Source organism: Protopterus annectens, chromosome 3.part0 (assembly GCF_019279795.1).
Source record: "Protopterus annectens isolate FY-2018-M chromosome 3.part0, PAN1.0, whole genome shotgun sequence".
Taxonomy (NCBI): domain Eukaryota; kingdom Metazoa; phylum Chordata; order Ceratodontiformes; family Protopteridae; genus Protopterus; species Protopterus annectens.
Window position 1 is genome coordinate 1,911,832,283 of NC_056731.1, and position 21,065 is coordinate 1,911,853,347.

General features: G+C 42.5%; 1 protein-coding gene across 1 annotated transcript in view; it reads right to left on the bottom strand.

Annotated features, from left to right (window-relative positions):
• Window positions 1-21,065, bottom strand: part of LRRCC1 (leucine rich repeat and coiled-coil centrosomal protein 1) — a 1,845,576-nt gene that overhangs the window by 210,039 nt on the left and 1,614,472 nt on the right. The window lies entirely within an intron of this gene.

The window sequence follows — 21,065 nt, forward strand, 5'->3', positions numbered from 1 at the left end:
AGAGATGGCTGATGAATCCACCACTATAGCTCGAGTTTGAGACATGAAAGCAAGAGAACTAGGAAATCCAGTGGACGATAGTGTTGAAGCCACAATGAATTGAAGAACCACTATAGTTTTCTCATATGGAGCCTAACTAGAGGCAGCACAAGAATGGTGGAAGCCAGAGGAAGAAGAGATTGAAAGAAGGTGATCAGAGATGGAGCCTTTGGTGGAGGCAGGGATACCAGCATGGGAATTGTCTGGATCCTGCAATTGAAAATAAATATGATCCTGGGAAGGAACCAGGACTGATTTCCGAAAATTTATGGTAAACCCCAGTGTTGTAACAGACAAACAGTAAACTGGAGGTGCTGAAGCAGGACCTCGAGGAATGAAGCCTGAATGAGCAGGTCATCTAGATAAGGAAAGATCTGAACCCTTCTCATCTTACAGAAGGCAATGACAGCAGCGAGGCATTTGGTGAATATCCTTGGGACAGTAGAGAGACCAAAGGGCAAAGCAGAGAACCGAAAATGAAGGAAGAAACAGAGAAACGTAAAAACTTCCTGAAAATGAAATGGATGGGGGACAAGGAAACACAAAGGGGTAAAAGAACCTGATCTAGGGAAAGGGAAGCAAACTGTCAGACAGAACTTGGTTTGTCTTGAAAAGGAGGCTTCTGAGTAGTAGGAGTCTGTGTAGACTTAGCAGGGGGTACACGCCTAGAACCTGAGTGGAAGACAAAGCTGTCTGCAAACAAAGGCAGATTTAGATGGATAATTTCACTGGAATTTAGGGATATGAGAAACAAAAATATGTTTAAATTCCTGTAAAGCCTTACCTTTGTCCTGGAATGACTTAAAAAGCTCAGCTGCAGCACAGACAGAAAAGTTATTATCAAGAGGGGCATCCAACAACTTAGCTTTAATGTTATCAGGTAAAGGCTGAAGATGAAGCCAAGAGTAATGTCTCAAAACAGAACCAAATGCAGCAGAAGCATCAGCTGCATGATAACTACATTTAATAGAGTGGCGAGCCACTGGAGAGGTAGAACCCAGTAAAGAAAGAGCCAAGACTTTTCCCTTCCAAATTAGGAAAGTCAGAAAGTACCCAAGAAGCTTGAGAAAGAAGGACTAGAACATATCTGGTCATGAGAGTCTGGTCATTAATAGCCCTAAAAGCCAGGGTGGCAGCAGTATAGACATTTTTGTTTAGATGTTCCATGGCTCTTTATCAGAAGGAAGTAGTTTAGTAGATGGAAAAAGTTTAGATGTTTTGTCAGAACAGGCAGACAGACACTACAGAAGGATCAACAGAAGGACATCTGTACAAAAATGTACAATTATCAGACTCCTTGTAAAATCTGTCAGGTTTCCTGGGGGCTGGCAGCTGAAAATCAGGGGCAACACAGGCTGCTGAAAAGACATCTAAAAGGGCAGCGAAGGTTGTAGAACAGCAGAAGGTTTGGGAGACTCCATCTGGAAAAGTTCATAATACCTATTTTGAGTATCAGAATACCTGAGAACAGTCCCGTTTGAAATATTCCATCATGCAAGAAATAGTGTCCCCATAACAGTGTGTTTCCAAGAGTGAATCTGGAGCAACAGAATCCTCTTCCTCAGTCCCATAACCCAAAGGAGAAGGGATTTGAAAAGAATACGTCAAAGACTCTTCCCCAGAATTTAAATCCTCTTAAGAGGCCCAGAGAGCAGGGCCTCTTAAGAGGAGTAGATGACCAGGAAGAAGCAGGCAAAGAGACACTCTGAGGGGGCTTTAAGGCCATTAAGGCACTGAACAACCCTTGCATAAAATCCTGCCTTTCACGGTGGAGATCTTTAATAGCAGGGGAAATATGCTTTTTTTTTTTCGTTTTGAGGGACATCTGCCAGAAAAACCCTAGGAGGTTCAGACCTTTGTTGACATTCAACCAACGTAGTAGGAATTTCCTCCTTAACTGGAAATTTGCAGTATCCACCTTGGTCCTCTGATATAATCAGCCAGGGCTCCCCCTCAACATCCAGAGTGGACATCTGTAAAGCCTTCGAGGACATATAAGAAGTAGGATCCATGCCGGCCTCTGACTGGGTCGTGGCAGAGGAATCCAAAACCACAACTGGACGATCCTCTGGGCTTTCACCAGCGTTGAGAGAAATGGCCAGGGAAGGTGGGACAGCAGCCGAATCAGACCTGAGATTTTAAGCCTTTTTCTTGGTAGGCGGCTGACCTTCAGGGCAAGAAGAGACGGTCACAGCACCATGCACCAGCAATTTTAGACACTGGTTCTCTAGGTAAATCAATAAGGAGGAGAGATGACTACATAGGGTTTTTGGGACAATGCTTGGCAGACAGAATACTGCATATAGTCATAAGAATTTATTTATTGGCAATTGTTTACCAGGATAGGCCACTAGTCATAAGAATTTATTTATTTATTGGTATTTGTTTACCAGGATAGTCCACTGGGCCACTGAGAGTCCATTTTGAGGGGAGGTTCAGGGAGAAAAGGTCCAAAGAAGATAAATTTAAAGGACAACAATGGGATTTCTATTATCAAATGCTCAAATTCTCTGTCTTTTTTCTCTGCAATGCATAGCCAACAATATATCATTGAAAATATTTTAAATTTACTGTTTCTCTCCACTAGAACAGTACCTTACTGTACTGTGGTGGTTTCACTTTCAAAAAAACTTTTGTTCCGCCTTGGAAAAGCTTGCTGATGTCATCAAGGCCACTGAATACAGGTAGTTTTCTGGCCATCCCCCCCCCCCCCCAAACTGACATCACCACTACCATCCTAAAAACCCACCTATGCTGTGATGTCACAACTCCCTCATCCTTCCCCTACCCATACAGAAAGTAAAGGCTAGAACAAAGAAACAGTACATGAGTCAAGTCTCCTGCTGTGAGCTGTCAATCACAGCAGGTAGCTCAAATTATCCTTAGCACTTTGACAGCTAGGGAAGTTAGGTGTGAAGGTGGATGGAAGATGATTCAAAGTAGTACAATTCAGGCTTCACAAAAGACTGCAGTTTAGCCATTATAAAAAGAAGCAGCAGTAAAAAGCACTTTGAAAGCCTGTTCTGTGGCATTTTCACTGTTTGTGTTTTAAGTAGTCATTGAACGGCATGAAATGTTACTTAAAACTGACTGAAAGACAGCAGTGTATGCATGTAAAATCAATGCAGTGACAGGAGCTTTAGGAAGAAAGAGGCCTGCTTGATGGAATTTTTTACAGACAAGCACTGCATTGTAGGATACCTAGATGAAGACTAATCAATCAAAATTACTTCAAGATGCCAAGCCCCATGTGGTCAGACTCAGAAATTACACACAAAAATATTTAAAAACCTGTAAAAAGACCCAGAGTTGTGCTAAAATGTAGAAAACACCAAACCATGATGAAATAAACATGTTTTTGAGTCTGAGTCTGTGGGTGCAGTTCACCTTTAACAGTATGACAAATTTATACAATTTACAAAAAATTACTCATAGGTAGATACTAGCAATTAGTTAAAGTAAAGAATTACATTATTTATAGAGTACAATAAATGCAATCTTAAAATAACAGCAAAGACAATAAAAGGAAAAGGCCCTCTTCAACAGGAATCTGGATGGGAAATAGAAAATTCACCCCGGGGATCGCTCCAGTGGCTCTATTCGACAGAGGCATTAGGAACTAAGGTCGGGACGAGTGGCACGATACCAGGGTAATCCTATGGACTAGGCTTATAAAGGCTCCAGGGCCATTAGCCTAGTACACACCTATGAACCTAAGATACATTATGTAAAAGATTCTGTTATAAGTATAGTTAAGTTATCACTGACAACGTATTGATAGTGTCATATGAAATAAGACTATATATAAGAGAAGCACCCAAACAGAAGAGACACTGCTCATGATGGTCTTTATAGGGAATCTGCCTCCCACATTAACATTTTCGCTTTCTGGAAGACAAAATAAAAATAGAAGGAGATAAAAAGAAACCCTAAAAAGGCATTTATCTGAAACATGGCTCAGTAACCAGTACAGAGGGAGTGTTCAGACTGGAGGCAAATAAGTTCTGAAGTATGCACATCCGTACATCACCTTTATGCCCTACACCTTGCACAGGGGGCATATGTGTAACATACAATGTGTGTAAATTCCAAAGGCTTTCTTACAGTGAACAGACGCTGGGCTACACTTGGCAGGTGATCCTTATATAAAGGATACTACAAAAGTGATATGCAAGTACATCAACAATGTATGTTACTCTTCTCCTGCATTTTCATAGCTACTTTTTCATAATTCTGGGGCTCACACTTATGAGTCTTGGAATTACAATACGGAAACAATATCATCATTCACTTTAGTTTAGGACTACATTTGGATTTTTTTTTGATCACCAAAACATATTTTTGGGCTTGTAGTTACTTGAGATATCAGCTTACTGAACTGGTGTCCCACTGCTTTAAACGTTTTAGACATCTTTAGCTGACTGATACATCCAGAAATTGGACAGCAATTCTAGAACTTTGCAAAATTGTTAACTTGGGAGGAGGCTATGAAGATCCTTTCCTCTTCATCAAGGTCAGTGTCAAGGGTGAGTATTGGACTCCATCGACGAGTCAATGTGCCTCCATTTGCATATGCGTTTTGGGTGGATCCAGTGGCAAGTCAACTAAATTGCCAGAAAACTTAGGGTGAGCCTCCTCAGGAGGCTGGGTAAGGCCTTCAGGCCTTGTCTGTCCTTGGGAAAGATGCTGAAAAGATGAAGGATCAAGCTGAAGAGAATCAAGGGACTAAGCAGAGTTCACTGTAATATCTCCAGCCTTCTCAGTGGTGCAGGCAACAATCCTGTCAATGTCACTGAAGGCTGATCCTGAATCCATCAGCATCGGGGACCTCTGAGCTAGTATCATATTGATGTGAACTGATGATAGAGGTACCGATACCAAAGAAACAGATGCTCTGACACTGAGACCAGAGCCGAAACCTCAAGGGTCCAGACACTAAGAACAGTGCAGAATGAGTCAGTGCATAGAAGACTGCTGACGATGCAGCTCTGAAGGAGTTGGGTGAATCTGATTGGTCAAGGTCAGTATCATAGGATCCAAACCCATCACATCTGTCATGAGAGGCTCTGGAAATGAAAACAGCTCTGATACCTTGAATCCAGGATGGAGCTTGTCTGGGAGATGCTGGGCCAACCCAATCCACCCTAGATACAGAGAGGGATGGGATGACACCCATTTCAATTTGTGCCTTCACAAAGGCACTCATCCATCATCCTGTCTGAATCAAACTTTAAAGAGTTTTAGAGGACCTAGCAAACCTGATGGAAGAAGTAAAGGGAAGACAGAATGGAGGAAACATTGATGGTTCCTTTTCCGATGAATAACTACATGGGAGTCTTTTGACAGAATGATCAGAGATTACTACTGTCTCAGTGTGGGAAAGACAGCACCAGAAAAGGAGATGGCACAGAAGAAACTGGAACTGAAGGCGCTTGTAAGGGGTTGGAGAGAGGAAGACTGCCTTGACTCCTTGGCCTTCCTTTTTCTCTTTTCCTTTTCTTGATCTTCTTCTCCTTCCACCTTATTGTTTTCAATGACTTGCTCTTTCTCTTTATTGATGTCAGTAGAAAAATAAGAGGGAAGCAAACCTTTCAGAATCAATTTCTTTCTCCTTTTCTGAAGGGAATGTGGGCTAAAGCCTTTGCAAATTTTGCAGGCAGCTTACAACTGTTCCAGCACCAGGCATACCACACAGAGGTCTTGTGAATCCTGGAGTAGGATTTTATGGGTCTATATTACAATGTCGAACTCACAGGAGTTTGAACGTTGTAATATCGAACCCAAAAGTTTGAAATACGAAAATAGCGAAGCCATGGCACACCAATTCTTTTCCCAGGGGAAAAAAAAATCAGTGGGCTGTTTTTGGGGCTTTACTATTTCCTCCACTGTGGTGTGATCTCAGAGTTGGTATATTTAAGTAGTGGGTGTGTGGGGGGCACAGCCCCCCATGTTGGGGGGTATGGGGGGCGTAGCCCCCAACTGTAGTCTAAGTTTAAAGTGCAAGTTTTTTTTTTTTTGTCACGGAACAGCGATTTTTTTCCCTGGGAAAAAAATCGGTGTTATGTATTTATTGGGTTTCAAACTTTGCGGTCCGATATTACAACGTTCGAACTCCTGTGAGTTTGACATTGTAATATAGACCCGGATTTTATGACTGTAGTGGATGAAAATGCATTAAGCCATTGTGGAACTGATAAACTAGCCAGTGAAGAGCCACACCTCCACAAGAACATGATGTACAGAAATAGTTGACACACACCAGGACTGGGTAATAACTGAGGTTTCCAGAACTTGCACATGTCTGAGATCAGTCAGAACTACACAAACTTACAGCCAGGCAGCACGGGGTATCATTATGATCAAACTGGCAACCTTTTCCACTTACAGGCATAAGATTACTAAGTAGACGGCTTCCTAGCAGTCTCAATGACCTGGAGATCCATGCCAAAGGCAGTTACATCAGAAGCCAGACATAGAGTTGGAGAGAGGTTGTGTTCCCAATCATGGAAGACATTCTTGGCTTCTCCTGCGATAGCTTCCTGTACTGCTATGGCCATCAGGGTCTAAAACCACACTTTCTGGCCACCAAGGGAAGGGGGACAAGGATTGTTTCTGGCATTTTTCCCTTAATTTTGCAATGAGAAATGGAATCTGTAGGAAGACCTACAGTAATCTCCCATGCTACATATGAGAGACCATGTCTATTGTTATTTTCCCTTATCCTGCTGAACTCAGAGAAGACAGGACTAGCCAAATTACCCTATGAAGCACAATAGGTGATCTCCAGACTGCCTCACTTCCAGAAGACCCCGACCAGGTACGGCCTGGGAATTCATAACTTCAGAAGAGGGGTGGAGGGCTTGTTGTTAGCATTCACCCACTCATATATTTCTCTGGTGTAAGAAGCACTATAAGAAGGTTGCCCCTGTCTAGGACATGGTTCCAGAAGAGCACTGCTTCTCTGCATAAAAGGAATAACTGTGCCCTCTCCCTTGTTTAGATACCACACAACTGAGTAGTTGTTTGACCAGATAGGGGTAAAACCTGAACCAGCTGTTTCTCCAAGGCCTTCAGGGACAAAAGCACAGCAATGACCTCTGATTGCTGATATGAAGCCTTATATTCAGTAAAGATCACAGTCCCTGAACAATGCAAGTGTCTGATTCAGGTCCCCAGAATGCAAGCAAATCCATCATCACAATCGGTGACAGGTATGGCTGAAGAAATGGAAGCCTCAGTAACAGACTGTAGGTATTGTGTGCCAGTTCAGGATCCAGTAACAGTAGTTGAACACTAACAGGAGGTCCATAAAAGCATGGTGGCCATAAAACTCCTGAAACCTAACAATCAAGTGCAACACCTGCACCCACAGGTATGCGAATGGAAGCATGAAAAGGATAGTGATAGCCATCAAGCCCAGAAGATGCAACAGCATCTTGACCTGGGATATGTGTTGTGCAAGTTCAATGCCATGACCATCTGAGCCCAAGGACAGGTACAACTGATAATGGACACAGCCCATCACTGTTTTGATGAAGGATTCTGTCTGAGCGGGCTGGGCCAAATTTTTTCTAAGTTATGACAATCTCCTGTGATTGCAATCATGGTAGCAAAGAAAAAAATATCTGCTTGATTTTCAGGTCCAAAGATATAAACTTTGGTATCATATGATCAGGTGGACTCTCTTTGACTGGAGCCTGCTAGCCTGTGTGAACTATGGGGTCAGACCCAGGAGAAATGTCCTATATTCCAAATACTTTCAATGCATGTTCTAAGTTATGCAAGAAACTACTCTCTGAAATCAGTCTACCTACTAACAGGCTCAAGTCAATCACCTATAAACAGCAGTACAAGAACCTTGGGATGCATCCTCCATGGAAGGAATTAACAGACTGCATCTTCCACCCTCAATATTCTCTACAAAATTCAAGAACTAGATCTGGGTAGTCAACCATGAACTCAACACATGAAGAAATGGTGGTGGGTGGTGAAAACACTGGACTTAAAATGGGGAAATTCAGACATGAACCTCCCTTCTTAGTGTTGTGGTGGTTTCTCCTACATATACATGTAGATGGAAGGATGAGACTCCTACTAGTCTTCATACAGAGAGCTCTTAACTGCTGCTATATCTGCAAGTGTGCAGCAACTTGTTCTAACTTCACTGTTGAGTAGTTTGACTGAATATCTGGCACTTTTAGCAGTTATTAAGATCAATCGTATGAGCAGCAAATGTGAGCCAGTGGGTTTTGGAAATCCGCAAATTGCATGATGTCATAGCATGTCTCTCCTAAGTCCAAAAATGGACCTGGACATAGGATTTTCAGAAAAATGCAGAATTACAGTTGAAGTAAATGCCAACTAAGGCCATATCTAAGAGCATCCTTGACATTACACCACAGCATTATGAGAAATAGGTGGATGTGAAAGGGAACAGAATATGAAAGTCCTTATTAAGATGTAAATATACAGGGAGGCAGTGAGATAGGGCTGGTGACACAACCACCTAAGCTGAAGGACTGACTAGCTGTGATCCTAAAAAGGGAAATTACCCTAATTTGATCATGTTGTATCTCATTATGATTCCAAACTACAATTACAATCTCTGCCATGATGGTGATTTCTAGGCTTGACACCTTTCTTTCTACTCTCATTCAAAGTGATCATTGTGGTTATGTCCCACAGCATTTAACCCAAGATAAAGAAATAACGGTTTTGGTGGTTTCTAGGATAACCTCTACGTGGCCTTACTTTCTTCTAAGAACAACTTTACCTTTTAGGACACAAAGCTTCTTTATCACCAAATCTTCTTGATGTAGATGACTTCTGGTCCACTGCCATGGCTGTCACCCCCCAGTACAGCTCAAATCTGTTCATTTCAAAATTATTTTTGGAGCAAAGAGTACCTGTAATAAGTGTGGGGAGAAATCAAGCTGACACAAACAAACACACACACACACACACACACACACACACACACGCACAGTGTGTGTGCGCAGCTGAGAACATGCTACAGCCCAGCTCACAATGTGTTTGGTTTTGGATGAGATTTAATATATTATTGATTTTATTGTAGGGTTTTATCAGCAAACTTGTCAAAGAAAAATGCCTTCTTGCAATCTTACCACTCAACACTAGTCAGGATTACATGCATACCCCTATTTCTTTCTCCTTATAGACTCAATTATTGATTCTTAGGCACTGAAAAATATTTGGATGCTCCTAGACTCCAAGGATGGAAAACAGAACTGAAACTGAACTGCACCTCTGTCATAAAACAAATTTGCTTATCAACTTGACAAGCTGTTTAATAGTGAATACAGCTCCATTCTGTCCAACTTTAGGAAGTGAAATTATCATTTATTTTCTTCAGTATACAGTTTGTTTGTGTGTCTTCACTTCCCTGCTCTTTATAATTATCTCCAATCTCTCCAAGCCTGAGCATTTAGAGAGCAAAGACAACTATGAGAGGATGCTGTTCATAGACTACAGCTCTGCATTTAATATGGTGGTACCAATGCAACTGATAGAATAACTGGCACATTTAGGAATCAGTAAACATCTCTGTAACTGAATCTTGGACTTCCTGATTGAGAGACCACAGAGCGTGTGTTCAGGTCAGAACAGATTAAAGTGCATCACGATTAACAATGGTGTTCAACAGTCATGTGTTCTCAGCCTACTGTTTTTCACTCTCCTGACCCACAACTGCTATGCTAAGCACAAGTCCAACCATATCATCAAGTTTGCTGATGACACCACAGTCATGGGACTCATCACAAAGGAGGATGAAAGGGCGTACAGAGAGGAGGGGCATCTCTGATCAACTGGTGGTGCGAGAGGAACAACCTTGACTTGAATGTAAGCAAGACCAAACAGATTATCATCCACTTCAGGAAAAGGAGAACAAATCACCTAGCACTCAGGATCAATGGTGTGGAGAGGGTTAAGAGTAAGAAATTCCTGTGTGTACACATATCAGAGGATTTCTCACGGTTGGGAGACACCAGCCAACTACTCAGGAAAGTGCACCAACGTCTCCACTTTTTAAGAAGGCTGAAAAAAGCTAATCTTCCTCCTCATATTCGCTCCACCTTCTACAGAGGTGCAGTAGACAGCATCCTCACCTGCAACTTCACAATGTGGTTTGGAAGCTGCACAGACACAGAAATGAAGAAGCTATAAAGAGTGGTGAGTGTTGCAGAGAAGGTAACATGTTCTAGTCTTCCATTGATACAATAACTTTATTTTGCAAGAAGCATCCAAAAGGCCACCAAAATAATACAGGACACTATGCATGCTGCTCATGGACCGTTTAAGCATTTGGCATTTGGGTAGAAGATATTGCAGCATCCGCTGCAGGGCTACAAGATTCTTTAATAGTTTCTACCCAACAGTGATTAGACTTCTGAACTCTGGCACTAGTCCCAGAGGTCTGCACACATAATAAGTCAATTTTATTTATTTGTGCAATATATGCTTACATGTATTCTAAGTAAGTGCAATATTTATTTATTATATCTACAGTCAGTACTATTTAAACCACTCAAGTGCAATAGTAGACAAATAACTTGGGCATTGTTTAATATGTAGTGTGTTTTATATTACTTAAATAGAGTAGTTAATTTAACTCAGAGGAGGGCATTCTTTTCGTACACGAGTGTTGGTAAATGTCTCTGCTCTTTCTTGTGTGTATTGGGAGTAGTATTGTACTTGTTAGTTATGCTTATTTCTCTACTTGCATGTGCTGTTTCAATTTCCTTTGTAATCTCAAGAATTGAACTGATGCACGAAATTTTGTTTAGGCTACAAGTGTGTAGCTCTAAATGGCAATAAAGTTTACTTAGACTTTGATATAGTTTGCTGTGCTTTTGGCACCTTTTGGAATTTGTGATGGGATGGTGCATGCGCTGGAGGTAGAGGGTTGTAATCCCCCCCCCCATGATATAATAGTAATTTTCTGACATTTTGCAGCCCAACTACTGTATAGCCATTAACATTTTACTGTCATGTTGAAAAACTATTAACCTGTTAAATTGCTTTTTAGATATTTCATATGTCCCATGACCTCATATTACTGTCAGTACCGAAATATGCATCTTTAAATGAAAAGAAACAACATTAATCTGAAAATGACCTCTGCTAGTAATGTGGGCTTTCCTTCCAAAGTGTCCTTTATTGCTGTTGCGTACAGATGCTGAAGATGCCTTTAACTGACAGATGGACTTTTTTTTATATGATGTCCCTGATTCACCTGGATTCCTAGGGCAGTTCTTTGAAATGCTAAGAGCTTTCTATGAAGGGCTTAGGACCTAAGTAAAAATATATGGGTTAGTCCTGCCCTCATTCAAACAGAAGGGGGAGAAAGTTTTTCCCTTTCTTCATACCTTTTTGTAATTTTCTTCAGGATTTGACAATGAAAGAGAGATTTGTAGGGTCTGGAATTGAGGGGAGGGAGTAACAATAACTGTTTATTTGCCATCAATATATTAGTTTACCTCAGGGAACCTAACTAGGACCTATAACTGTTCTCAGACATGATGAAGGAATGTGGAGGCCTTTTTTACAATTCCAAAATAAAAGAGAATAAAACAAAGGTCCTTTGTATTAACTACATTCTATCAGAGACGGTCAGTGTCTTTATCCATGCAGATTGGTAAAGGACTGAAACTATGAAGTTAGGAATCCAACTGAATACTCGTCTTCATCATACATCTAACTCCTCCTTCAAGAAAGTGAAGATGAACTATAAAGACATGCTAAATAGCTAGATGGTGCTGTCTTACCTTTCAATGGCCTGGGCACAGTTAAGATGTCCTTCTGTCTGCTTAATTTCTATCTGGCTCAGTTGGTTCCCTATCTAGCTCCATTTTGGAGACCCAGGGCGGTACAGACGAGGGTAATGGAGTTTATATGGGCATGTAGAGCTTGTGGATTTCTGTTCAAAAGTTGTTCATATCATACTGATATCTTGGAGACAACTGGTGACTCCAACTTGAATTGGTGCCTTCTGGCTATAAAGTATAGAACAATTTTGTACTGGGGAAATCTAAATTATAGTGCAGTTTGGAAAAGACCAGAACTGGAAGCTGAGCTCTTTTAAGACATTCCTAGGATGATTTGGGACTGGGATGGATTCCCTTCTTCCTTCCACCACTGTGATGATGTCCACTGTATAAAGGGTTCTTAGCCAGGGTGAAAGTGGGAGCTGGTTTTGTCCCATATGGGCAACAAAGTTGTTCCCAGTAGGTTTTACAGAGATTGTGCTTAGGTACATGGGGAAGAGATGTATGTTTTTGGGAGCAGCTGATCAGTTGGGAATCAGTGTGTTTTGTTAATCTGTGAGGAGGCTAAGAGGTTTCATTGAGGTCAGTGATATCACTACATGCAGGCTTGAGGCTACTTTTAAACTAGATAGGAAGATTTGGGTGAGGGAGAAGTGGCATTGGCAGTAGCAGAAGAATAGCTGGAAGCTAAACCAGTATTGTTTGTATCCAAAAAGGCTTCCATCAGTGGTCTATAGGGCAGTTTAGGAATCATTCTCAGAACCAGTGGTGACAGTTTCTGGAAAAAATGTGTAATCATCCTTAGGATCTCAATCTCAAAAGAATCAAGGGTGTCAGTTTTGTCAATTTAGGGTGAGCAACCAGATCATAGCCTTATAGGCCTTTTGATTGGCAGTGTGTCTGTCAGTTTTTTGTATTCCATCCTATTTAGTCAGAATGTATCTCGGGCTGTCTTCTGGATGCTGAAAGCATCAGAAAGTGAAGTAGCAGACTGGTGGCATAAATTTGGGGGTCGCTGTCGGCTGCTGCTACCTTCCTTTACAAAGGCAAAGTTGCCCCTGGAGAGACTGTGGCCAGACAAGGTAGGATGTGATCTAAGAATGCTTTTTTGGGGGGCTTTTTACATTATTGGGGTTAGGTAAAACACTGTTATTCTTCTGGCAGCTAAAAAGCTATCAATAAGAAATGGTAAAGTTGATAACACTCTAATGAAAGGGAGGTTCATCACATCTTGGGAAAGATGTGTGAGACTGAAACTATTAGAATGCAACGGATGGGAAAGTTTGGGTGATTCCTAAGTGGTGTCCATGAATGGACTTCTGATATCAGAATTACGCTAGAGATCTTTGAGCAGTCAGCAAAGTTAAACACTACACTGGTGAGGTGATGCATCTTCCTCAGATCTTGCAGGAGGGAATGAGGGGTAATAGTGTGGCACACTTTTTTCATCTTCCTATCTGTGGTTAGAGCTTCAGAGTTAGTTTCATGTTACACTATTTTACATCTCTAAATAGTTACTTCTGTTATTAGAATTACTTTGTTAAATGCCTAAAGCAGAAATGCATGCTAACTTTGTTGTAAAGCTGAAATTGCTGTATTACTTATGAATGGGTAGGCAAGAATGAAATACATTTAAAATGATGTTTTCTGTCATATCCTACATGAGATATGTATGTATATGAAAATTAAGTGTTAAATTTCAGTCAAGGCATTTAGTTGTTAAATATGAACATGTATGATTCATCATCTCTGTCGGATCTAATGGCAGCAGTCCAACATCAAATAAAACTGTCTTTAGGGATTTTCTCCAAGGTAAACTTACTTCAGCTCATAGAAGATCTACACAAAATTCCCAACAATCCCCCACAAATGGCCTCATATGAGAGGGCTGCTGGATTCGCTTCTAATTCTTATCAGCACCTTGACAGCCTCTCTAGTGGAACACCAATATTAATAAACTGAAAAAATATTGAAAAGTCGTAAGAAATCCCATCAAGACTACACCAATACATGCCAGTAAGGAACTTCAGCACTATTAGAAAAAGTAAGGCAAAGTACACATTTAAAGTCACCAGAGATACCGAAGGAAATTGCATATCTTTCTAAAGTTATATCAGGAAATTAAGGAATAATATCCAAGTACTGAGCTCATCCATAATAATATCACCCATTCTTATGCCAGGGATAGAACCAATACATTAGCCGACAAATATAATGCTAAACTTCACTCCCTCCCTGCCCACACTGTTGCCTCCACTATCCTTGAAAATGTAGTTTACGCTGTAATCACCTTGGAGAAAGTCTTAGAATCCCTGTCAAAAGCTAAACTATTACTTCTATGGGACCAGATAATATGCCAGACTGCATTCTCATCTGAGCCAAGTACGTACTACTATCCATGTCTCTATTTAACTGTTCAACCTCAGCCTATCCACATTTGTGCCTGATGCCTGGAAAACAGCCACTGTGAATCCCTTACACAAAGATGTCCACTCTGCAGACCTAGGTAATTATAAGCCCATCAGCCTCACCAGCCTTAGATGCAAAGCAGTGGAACATATCACAGCAGAACTTGTTTATGCAGACAAAGGCAACGTAAATGATCTCTAAGCCTTACTCAGTTTGGTTTTGTGAAGGGCCTGTCTCCTGGACCAAATTAACATCTTTAGAAAAGTTACTGGGACTGAGGAAAATGGTTACTCTATGCTTGCTGCTTATCTTGACCCAGCCAGGGCTTTTGACACCATCACCCTTCTGATAATACCCAAGAGACTTGCATTCCATAAAGCTTTTGTCTCTCTGATGGAGTTTTAAAATCAGAATAGTGGAAAGGGAAGTAATTTAAATTTCATTTTTTGTGTGTGTATCTGCACTTAAGCTACCTAATTAACATAGCCATTTAGAACTCCTTTCTGCATTAAAAAGTACTGTTTATGCATTTTATTTTCAGCTTTGAGTAGATCTTTATTTTTATAGATTCATAGATTCATAGGTTTATACTAGGCTATCTGCCCCAAGGCATTTATAAGCCTAGCCCGAATTTTTGTGGCTTACGCCACCCCTTGTATGAAAAAATACTGTACCCATTAGTTTGTTGTGCCTCTGTCCAGCAGTGACAGAGATGATTCCCAGGGTAAACCTACGATCTCCCATCCACAGGTCAAGATTTCTCTTGAACAGAGCCAGCGAGGTGCTCTGCCTCACATGGACCGGGACTCTATTCCACAGCATAGGGAGTCTCTGAGTGATAAATCTATCCCTCCAGCACGTCCTATTTATATCCGTGCTAAGGTTTAAGTCACTTGCTCTAGTGGTTTTGGTGGATTTGGATTTTTTGAGGTGGAGCACGTCCATTAATTCTGGGTTGGACATGGCCTTGTATGTCAGGCACATGTCACCTCTGAGCAGACGGTATGCGACTGAATAGAGCTGGAGTTTGGCAGCATATGACAGATTTTGGAGTCCTTTTATCCTTTTGGTGAGAAACTTTTGGGGTCTCTCCAATTGCTGCAGATGTCGGGCGAGATGCATCCCGAATGGGGCATTGTACTCTATCATTGGTCTGATAAGTGAAGTACAGGGGAACAATGACCTTACTAGATCTGGATGTGAATCCCTTCATGATCAGGTGGGCAATGTAGAAGGTCTTTCTAACCACTTTAAGCAATGTGAGTGTCAAAAGAAAGGCCACTGTCAACCTGGGTCCCCAGGTCCCTGATAACCTCTTCTGTGCTTAGTGGATTGCCACCTATATGGTAGCTTGGGGTTACCTTGTTTTTCCCAAAGGGTATGACTATACATTTTTTGGCGTTTAACTTCAGGCCATGGCTCTGGCACCAGCTATCTGTTTCAGTGAGTCCCTTCTGAAGGATATCCGTGTCCGATGCACCTTCCACTATGGCGCCCAGTTTGCAGTCGTCTGCAAACTTTGTCAGCCAAAGTCCTCCCATGTTGGCCTGTACTTCTGAGAAGTAGATGCCGAACAGGGGGCCAAGGACCGAGCCCTGTGGGACACCACTTGTGACCGGCTTGGAGTCTGACATAGCGCCAGCAACTCTAACCCTGTGGGTTCTGTCCTTAAGCCAGTTTGCAACCCATCTTGTGACATATGGGTTTACATTTAAGCTGGTAAGTTTTTCTACAATACCCGAGTGGGGTATTGTGTCGAAAGCCTTTGCAAGGTCAAGGTAGGCTGTATGGACTGCCTTTCCCTCATCAATGGCCTTGGTGACTGTTTCGAAGAAGTCGACCAAGTTCAATAGGCATGATCTGCCCTTGACGAAGCCAAACTGGGTCGGGTCCAATGTCTGCAAGTCCCCTATATCTTTGTTTATGAGCTCCATTATGATCCTCTCCATAGCTTTGCAGACTAGAGCTTATGGGGCGGTAATTACCAGGGTCCGTAGAGGCACTGCCTTTGTGGAGTGGGACCACAGTTGCCGTACGCCACTCCTTGGGCACGTATCCTGTGGTAAGGCTGAGATTAAACAGCTGCCTTATGTGCGGGTTTAATTCCTCATTTAGCTCGTGTAGCACACAGCCGGGGACACCATCCGGTCCCATTGATGCTGTGTTTTTAGCTTTAGAGAGAGCAGCTTTCACCTGCGCATTTGAGATGTCTGGGAGGCTACACTCCGCTGGGATAGTTATCTCTCTTTTAGGGGGGGAGAGGGGGGTGAAGTTTGCACTGAACCTGTCTGCTAGTATGTTGGCAATGTCTGTGGGTTCAGTGATTTTTGTATCATCTAGGGCTAATTCTGAGCATATCTGGGAGTTTCCACCCAGGTTCCTAACATAGCTGAAAAAGGCCTTATGATTGTCCTTTGAATCCATGGCAATTTTTCTCTCAAAATTGGCCTTAGTTGATTTTATGAGTGCTCGTATTTTTTTACTAATAATGATCAGGGGTGACTTCCCTTTTATGGATTTTGTTCTATCATGTAATAGCTTTCTCCTCTTATTGTAAAGTTTGTTAATGGCTGGGGTCCACCAGACTGGACGTTTGCCCTTTGTGGAAAGTCTTGGTTTTATTTGGGATTGCCTGATCCATGCAGTCCTGGAGGTGTTCATAGAAGGCATATGTAAGGGCTTCCGCAGCTTGGGTTGTGGTTTCCACTGTCTCAGGGGCCTTGAAGGATACCACACCAGTCTTGAGTAGTGTGAAGTTTGCTTTAGAAGTTCTTCACTGTGGTCTTTTTTGTTTGGGGTGGGGGCGGGATGTGGATTTCCAGTGAGATTAGTTTATGATCAGATCTCACCACTGAGGGATATACTTCCGGTGTGGAGCATTTTGTCCCCATGTTTGCGATAATGAGATCTAGTATATTTTCTCCTCTCGTGGGAACAGTGACTAGCTGTTCCATGGCATTTGAATTTAGAATTTAGGTAGACAATTCCAATTGCTAATAAAACAAACATAAGAAATGCAAAAAACTTACAGCTACCAGCAAATACTCCCCGCAGGTAGTAAGGGTAGAAGACATAGGTACATACCAGCCAGTAAGAGGGGAAGGAGGGAGGGTAACCTGGACTGCGGCAGTGTATACACTCGAACATCTACATTTATGGTAGGTACAAAACTGTACCGTGTTCGTGTTACACTGTTGCAGTCATTACACTTGGGTAGAATCCCAAAGCTGAGGTGGCTTGGTTCTACAAGGCATAAGGGCATGCAGCAATGCAGTGGCGAAGCCAGCTCTGGATTTAGAGTATAGAAGCAGATGGTAATGCTTGGTGAAGGTATGTACAGAACTCCAAGCTGCTGCTTCCAAAATATTCCTGGTAGGTACTCCCCTGAGGTAGGCAGTTGAAGTGGCTGTTGCCCTGGTGGAGTGAGACCTAATGCTGCTAGGTACAGGTTTTCCATGGTATGTGTAGCAGAAATGTATACAATGTCCTATCCATTTTGAAATAGGATGTTTTGAAATGGCTTTTCCCTGTGCTCCTGCAGCATATGCTACCAATAATTGCTCAGATTTCCTGAAAGCTTTGGTTTTGTCCAAGTAGAATTGCAACTGCCTGTGAATGTCCAAAGAGTGCAGTAGTCTCTCCCCTTTATTCTGTGGTTTAGGATAAGAAGTTGGCAGGTGAATAGTTTGGTTTAGAGCCACACTGGATACCACCTTTGGCATAAACGTAGGATTAGTTCTTAAAGACACCCTTGTCCTGGTGGAAAATAAGAAAAGGTTCCACTGCCATTAGTGCCTGTAATTCTGAAACTTCATGCTGATGTTATTGCCAGGAGCAGAGCAGTTTTCCGAAAGATATATTTTAATTCTGCTGTGTTAGCAGGCTCAAAAGGAGGTACTGTTAGTTTTTCCAAAACAAAGTTGAGGTCCCAAGCTGGAGCAGGTGCTCTACGGGGCGGTCTTATGTTTTTTAGCCCCTCTGAGGTAGTCTTTGAACAGAGGATTAGAGAAAATTGGTGGATCTGTGTTATAATGAGCAGAGATGGCAGAGGCATGGACCTTGATGGATGAGAAGGAGAGGCCTTTGTCCAGCATCTCAGTCAAGTATTGTAGTATCTGAGGAATGTTTGGGACAAGAGGATCAAGGCTGTGAGCTTGGTTCCAGGCACAGAATCTCTTCCATTTATCCGAATAGACTTTCCTGGTACTTGGCCTTCTGGCCTCCAGAATGACATCCATAACAGCTTTGGAGAGAGGCATTGCTTGCTTGACCAAGGAATCTTCCATGCAGCTAGGTTTAAGGTCTTTAGCTAGCTGTGTAGTATTTGATTGTTGTGCTGAGTCAGCAGATGTGGGATTTGAGGCAAAATCCAGGGTGGTTCTTGTGCCAAGCTCTTTAAGATTGGGTACCAGTGCTGGCGTGGCCAGTCTGGTGCAATCAGGACCATCTTTGGCTCTTGCCTGGCTTTTATGAGTACCTTTGGCAAGAGAGGTAGTGGTGGGAAAGCGTATACTTGTAGGTTCTCCCAGCCGAATGAGAGGGCATCCACTTTCACGGTTTGTGGATGGTAACTCCTTGTGCAGAATTTTTGTAGCTGGAAGTTTATTGGGGATGCAAACAGATCCATGTCAGGGCTCCACCATTTCTGTGTTATCATTCTGAATATTTGTGGATTCAATTCCCATTTGTGGGGATCCATGATGTTTCTGCTTAAGTAGTCTGCCAGTGTGATTTTCTCTCTTGGCAGGAATTGTGCTTGCAGATGAACTTGAAGGTTTATAGCTGTGTTTCACAAGGTCATGGCTTGTCTGCATAGGGGATAGGAGAGAGTGCCCCCTTGCTTATGTACCACATAACTGTGGTGTTGTCAGTCTTTAGCAGTTGTTGTCCAGGATGCAGCAGGTCCTTGAAAGCTGTAAGGGCATTTTGTACAGCTAGCAAATCTGATTGATGTGAAGATGCCTTTGTTCTGCGGGCCACGTGCCCTGAATACATTTGCCTGCCATGTGTGCTCCCCAGGCGTAACCCGATGCATCTGTTGTCAGTGTTTGCCTGGCTGTGGGTTGTGTAAAAGGCTGTCCCTTGTCGAGGTGACGAGCTTGAGCCCACCACTGAAACTCCTGTTGCAGGCAAGGGATTAGTGGTATAACAGTTTCCAAACTTTGACAGTGTTGAGACCATACATTCTTTAGGTACCATTGTAGTTTCCTCATATGCAGTCTGGCATATGGAAGTAGTATGCAGGATGCCATGTAAGCCAAGGCCTGCAGAATTTTTCTTGCAGGGAGGTGGGTCTTTGTTGCCATAGTTTCTCTTTTGATTAATCTGTTTGGTCTGGTGGTTTTGGACCTTGATTTGCTCTAAGTGAGATATTGACAAATTACTGCAGGTCTAGGGAAACATCCCTGGACTACATGAAGAGAGACATAGAGGAGCTCTCTGATTATGTAGCCCAGGCTGGTATGACCCTGACCCTGAGCAGCATCTTGCCCTCACCAAGAATGATGCCACAATACAAAGACAAGATGATCAGCTTTAATAATTGTCTCAAGTACTGGTGTCATTCTAAGGGGATCCAATGTCTGTCTGCCTGGGATGACATGTTGGACAAGCCACGCTGCTTTGCAAGGGACAGCTTGCACCTGTCACCATTGGGCTTCCGGATACTGGCTAAGGCTCTTGTCACCCCCATAGTGCCTTTTTTAGGCAAGGCGCAAAAGACAAACCCACCTCCTTAGAAAACAAAAATGGAAAAAAACTAAGGGTAATGCTGCTCAATGCCAGAAGTCTAAATCTCAAGATGCAGGCACTCGATGCACTCCTCAGTATGGAGAACATCGACGTCTGTGCAGTAACTGAAACCTGGTTCAAGGCTCCTGAGAGCACCCCAGCGCTACCAGGCTATACCTCGTATCTTGCTTTTTGGCCTCAAAACCCGGGTCGAACCACAAAGGGAGGGGGAGTGTCCATATTCATCAAGGACACCCACACCTCCAGGTTAGTAGCAACACATGAAGCATCAGAGACCATACAGGTGCAACTAACCATAGGCAAAACTGCTATACAACTGGTAGCATGTTACAGACCACTCTCCCAATCTCAGGAACCCCACTCAGCCTTCCTGAAGACATTGGAGGATATGAATGCATCACAAAATACCATCATACTGGGAGACTTCAACTACCCTAACATAGATTAGGTACATTATTCTAGCCCTAACACCCTAGCCCAAAGGTTCCTGGAATTCATAAATTCAAATGCACTGGAACAACTAGTCACCTCTCCCACTAGGGGAGACAATATACTAGACCTGATCATCACAAACATGGGGACAAAATGCTCCACACCGGAGGTATACCCCTCACTAGTGAGATCTGACCACAAACTAATCACCCTGGATATACATATCCCACCTCCACCCCCAGCACAAAAGACCACAGTGAAAAACTTCTCAAAAAGCAGACTTCACTCTTCTTAAGACTGAGATGGTATCCTTTAAGCCCACTGGGCCAGTGGATACCACATCCCACAATGCTGAATCCTTCACAAATGCTTTCTTTGGACATCTCCAAGAATGCATGGATCATGCAATCCCAAATAAATCCAAGTCCCTCTCCACCAAAGGCAAGCGTCCTGTCTGGTGGACCTCAGCCATTAACAAATTGTATAACAAAAGAAGGAAGCTACTGCACGACAGAGCAAAATCCCATAAAGGGAAGACATCTCTGATCAACACTAGCAGAAAACTACATTCTCTCATAAAAACATCCAAGGCCAACTTTGAGAGAAAAATCGCTAAGGACACTAAAGATAACCACAAAGCCTTCTTCA